Source organism: Geospiza fortis, unplaced genomic scaffold (genome assembly GCF_000277835.1).
Source record: "Geospiza fortis unplaced genomic scaffold, GeoFor_1.0 scaffold128, whole genome shotgun sequence".
Classification (NCBI taxonomy): Eukaryota; Metazoa; Chordata; class Aves; order Passeriformes; family Thraupidae; genus Geospiza; species Geospiza fortis.
Genome location: NW_005054420.1, coordinates 308,062 through 313,766, shown reverse-complemented (window position 1 = coordinate 313,766; position 5,705 = coordinate 308,062).

Below are 5,705 nucleotides of genomic sequence, written 5' to 3'. Positions count from 1 at the left end.
CACTCCCCAGAGCAGCTGGGGCTGCCCCTGGATCCCTGGCAGTGCCCAAGGCCAGGCTGGACACTGGAGCAGCCTGGGACAGTGGGAGGTGTCCCTGCCCATGGCAGGGGTGGGGTGAGATGATTTTTAATCTTCCCACCCAAAAACCACTGTGTGATTCTGTGATGATTCCATGCTCTACAACTCCATCCATTCCACCGCAAAAATTAAATTAACACGGAGCTAAGTGGGGCAGCTCTGCAGCAGAAAGTTTCTCATAGCAAACACCACCTGCAATCACAAACCTTTAGGAGTTTTGATAGTGCAAAACAAAGCAGAATGCCTCCATATAAAAATCTATTTGAAATTATCTCATTTGTGATTGCTCAGTGTCTGTGCCCAGGCTCTGCTTTCTGCAGCTCTGCAGATAGGACCTGAACTCAGCTGGACTCTGGGCTCACAGAAGCTCATTCCTGTTTTGCTGATAAATAAAAAGAAAGCACTCAGTAAATGTCAATTCCAAATTAAGCTGCACTCCAAAGCTTTTGTAAAAGCTACATTTAAAATGACTTTATTGCCAGATGAATATCTGAGAAATACCAGACTTTTCTTCAACTCCCTGATAGGAAGCTGGGACCAGGTGAGGTTGGAGCCTTCTCCCTGGTAAGAAGGAATGGGACAGGAGGAAACAGCCTCAAATTGCAGCAGGGGAAGTTCTGGTTGAAGATTAGGACCAATTTCTTCACTGAAAATGTGAAGAAATTGGAACAGGCTTCTTGGGAAGTGATGGGATCACCATTCCTGGAAATGCTCAAAATTAAGATGTGATGTTTGGGGCCATGGGTTAATGTTGGAGCTGGGTTAATGCTTGGACTTGATGATCTGAGAGGGTTTTTCCAACCTAAATGATCTGGGGCCATGGATTAGTGTTGGGCCTGGGTTAAATATTGGATTTGATGATCTCAGAGGGTTTTTCCAGCCTAAATGATTCCACAATTCCATGTGCAGCCTTTAAAAACCTGCACAGGGAGGATGAGTCCCTGGAAGTCTCCATGACCTCTCGTTTTAAGACAACACAGTGATTAATACTTGATCTGAAGCTATTAAGGAATGTTGGGGTTTTGTTGAGGTTTCCTCTTTTTTTGCTGTTATTTGCTTAATTAGCTCATTGGCCACACTGCATCTGCTGCCTGGGAGGGAGTGAGGTGGACTGTGGGCTTTTACTATTATTAATTGCTGTGAGTTCTGCCAAAAAGCATTATAAAAAACACCCAAAGAAGCCATTTCAGCACTTTGAGGGATGTTAGTCATGGCTTACCCAGATTTCCTCATGGACTGCATCTCGTGGAGTTCCTGACTCTTAAATCCTGCACTGAGTTGAGGTTGGAGAGATCTGCCCTAAACCAGAGCAGCTCTGATTCCCTGCAGGGATCTCTGATTCCCCTTTGGATCCACTGCTGGGGGGTCAGAGCAGCAATAATAATCCTATTTTTGTCATTTTTGCCATGACCAGAGGCAAAGCTGACTCCTGCTGGAGGTGCCTGGCTGTCACTGCCCCAGGTTCTGCTCTGTGGGCAAGGATGGGCACAGTGGCTGCTGCTTGTTCCTGCTCTGCTGCTCCTTTGATGATTATTTTCATCTTTTTTAGATAATCTCATTTATCAAAATGATGCTCCAGCTTCTGCCCTCCACCTGTGGCTGTTTTGTTGTGCTGCTGTTTAAGGTCATGGAATTTACTCCATCAGCTTGTCCATCTGTGCCAGGGGGGTTTGGGTTGGACTTTAGGGCAAGGTTCTTCCCCCAGAGGGTGCTGGCACTGCCCAGGCTCCCCAGGGAATGGGCACAGCCCCAGAGCTCCAGGAGGGTTTGGAAAATGCCCCCAGGATGCCCAGGGTGGGATTTGGGGTGTCTGAGCAGGGACAAGAGCTGGGCTGGCTGATCCTTGTGGATCCTTTCCAACTCAGGATGTTCTGGGATCCTGTGATCTGAATAAGGACTTTCCACAGGGACCTTTAGCAAAACAGCTTCTCCACAAAAGACACTGAGATATATTTAAATGTTTCCTGCTTATTTGGTGAGGGAGAAGAGTAAAAAAAAAAAATTAAATTAAATAAAAAATTTAAAACAAAATAAAGAAAAAAGAAGCCTCAATGTAGTTTCATACTTGAAGCCTGGAAGCTTTCCCATTTCCACAGCCACCCCAGGCAGAGTTTTGCTCAGCTCACAGATTCCATGGGCTCCAGCACTGCTGGCAGTGCCCCCTGTGAGCAGCAAAGAGCTCAGAGCTGGCATTTCTGCACTGCCCATCCTCGTTTCCAGCCCGGATTTGTCACTCCCTGCTGGCAGGGGGTGTCACCCAGCAGAGCAGGGTCCTTGAGCAGTGCCACCTGCCTGGAAGGTGTGCTGGGGACAGGGAGCCTGCCAGGGCTGCTGGCTGTGCCTGTGCTGGGTGTCACCAGAGCCATCTGCCCGTGGAGCTGCTCCCACAGGGGCTCCCCATGGCAGCCAAAATGTGGATTTTTGGCTGGCTCCAGGCACCCCCAGGGCGAGCTGGCAGCTGTCTGCAAACTGCCAGGACACACCTTTGGCCCCTGAGGCTGGGCACTGCGCTGGGTTGAACTGGGAGGGAGTGAATTCTCCTGCCAGGGACTGGGAAGGGTGTTTGGATTTGTGCTGGGCACAGGGTGGGTCATACAGAGATGTTCTGTCAGTGCTGGGCTCGCACAGAGCCAGGGCTTTTCCTGCTCCTCGTGCTGGGGATGCCTGGGGTTTTGGGAGGACACACAGCCAGGACAGTGACCCCAGGTGACCCAAGGGGTATTTATACCTTGTGACATCATGCTCAGGATGCTAACTGGTGGGAAGGAGGAAGGAGGACATTTGGAGGGATGCTTTTTGCCTTCCCAAGCCTCCATTCCATGGGATGAGGCCCCGCTCTCCTGGAGGTGCTGAACACCTGCCCACGGGAAGCAGGGAATGAACTCCTTGTTTTGCTTTGCTCGTGTGCACAGCTTTTGCTTTCCCTGTTAAACTCTCTTCACCTCAATCCATGAGTTTTCCAGCTTTTACCCTTCTCTTTCTCTCCCTGATCCCATGGGTGGGGAATGAGTGAGCAAGGGGCTGGGGAATTGCTGGGGTTAAACCACAACAAATCCCTAAAACTGGCACCAAATTCCCATATACTCTCCAGAGCAATGCTGATAGGAAGGGCAGAGATAAGTCTGAATTATACGTGGAATTAAAAGTTTTCCTTCTACTCCAGCAAGTGCAGACCCTATGGTTTTCTAAAGAGAACATTTTGGTGTTTAATAGTTACGGTAAAATATTATCACAATCATCATAATAAATAATTCAATAAGTAATACACTGAGTAGGTTTTTACTTTTTAATTATCCATGCATATACATCTAAATATGTAAAGTGGGATGTGATCTTATCCTCTTCTCTTGTGGGTGAAAAGCACACAAAAATGCTGAATAAATTGATATAAACAGCCAGGCTGGCTGCAGGAATGGAAAAAAATACAGGTTTATGCATTGGGATGTTCAACAGAGTTATTTAAAATTCATACCTAGTTAATAATGAATACATTTTGCAATTAGTATTGGAGACCAGTTGCAGAATTAAATCCGAGGACAGAATCCTCCTGTGTGACCTGGAACCATCCCCAAGGAGTGACTCAGGTGGGAGAAGCTGGCAGGAGCCAGGGCCACGGAGCTGCCATGTGGAGTTTGGGCAGAGGAGCAGGGGATGAATCACAGCGATACCTTTCCCTGAAATACCTTTCCTGAGTGCCCTTGGAGCCAGTGCAAAACCAATGTGCTCCTGGTTTTCTTGGGTTTCACCAGATAAAGATAAAAAGGGTCTCGTTTTGCTCTCTCTTTGTTCTTCTGTGGTTTGTTCCTGAGAACACCAGGAGGGCTTCCTCGGATTTATATCAACAGGAAATCAAACTCCATCCTGGCTAATCACAGCATCCAATTAGGCATTTCAGTGCCTTGGCTTTTAAATGGTTCCAATGGAAATGGGGGCAAAATTATCCTGCACAATCTCAGAGCACTAAAATCTCTCCAGTGTCCACAATCCCCACAGCAGAGTGTGCCACAGGGGCATGGAAAAGTCAGCATAAATCATAAACCACATTAATATTACCCAATTATATCAAACCACTCTTTTCCTAATGTCTGCTATTTCACAGAATCTAATGATCATTTTCTCCACACCTTGAGAGAGCTGGGTATTAACATGGCAATATAATCATTAAAACAGCTTGTCCAAAACTTAGAATTGATCCTCAGGTGTAATTGTTGCCTCTGTTGACCCTTGCTGAGGAAGGGGATTTAAACAAACTGTCAAATATAATCCTCTATTTTAAAAGGATGTCAGAAAAACAGGGTGAGAAATAGAGAAAGAGAGGAAGAAAGGAAATGTTCCTGCAGATATTGCCTTAGGCACTGGGATCCAAGGCCATGGGGAAACCCTACAGGGCAATGAGCTCTGTGCTGGGTTCTGTGCTGGGTTCTGGTTCATGGAGAGGATCACTGGGAATGTTTATTTTGCATTATCTCATCTGCCCATTAGTGTCAGTGTTCTCCACACCAGTCTCTGCCATCCCCTGGTCCCCCTTCCCCTCCTGGAGGAGGGAATTATCCGTGCCTGCCATTCAAGGCAGGACAGACACTCCATGCAAACTGCAATCCGTGCTTGCATTTGCTTTCAGCATGGGCAATAAGGGAAAAATGAGTGGTGGAGGGGTCAGGTAGATATGTCAGGATGTAATTCACCTGATTTCCTGCTTTGGCTGTGCCTGTTTGGAAACCTAAAGCTTTTTACTGTGTGACCTTTCATGCCAGCATGTGCAGGGAAAGGAGCTGGGAGTGCTTGGACACACTCTTGGGCTGTTTGCTTTAAAATACCCTCACACTTTAATGTTTTCTCAGTGCCACAGCTGCTCAAAATTGCTTGGGAATTCCATGCAGCTCTTTGAATGGAGGGCAGGGAGGGGAAAACACGATGACAACGGTGGCAAGGCCCTGCTGTCACCCCTCCCACCCTATAGCTCCAAACCTTTGGGGTTGCCTGCACAGTGGAAGGAAAGGACCATGCACAACTCAAAGCTTTTTAGGGATGGCTTTAATTTTTTTCCCCCCCCGTTGGTCTCTTCTGTGTGAAAGTAGCCAATTTTTTTTTTTATTTGGGAGAAGTTGGATGGAGCTGGCTGATGGCTCCTTTTGATTCCTTGCCATCACCAGTGTGTATGAAATAAAAAAAGGAAATAAATAAAAAATTTAAAATAAAATAAAGAAAAAATGGCCATGGTATCCATGGCCTTTCCCAATATCCTGATATCTATATTCATGTACCATTCCTGAATATGCAACACCGGTAATTGCTTTGTCTGCAGCAGCTCTGGATGGAGGTGTATTGCAAAGTGTTCTCGCAAAAAGAGGAGAGGAAAAGGAAAAGGCACCTTGAAATGCTGTGAAAAGAGACAATTTAAGGACATCAAAATGATGCGAAAGGAATTAGCAGGAGCCGGGGTGAGAAAGCTCATGACAAACTGTTCCCCCAGTTCCTCTCCCTGACTGTGGTGTGACAGCAGTGCCAACAATTAGAGCTCACTCACCTTCTACCTGCTGAAAATCACTGTGCCTTACTCAATTCCTGTGCCTGGAAAAAATCCTCTGAAATACAAAAACCGCCGCCAGGAAATTCACCTTCCGCAT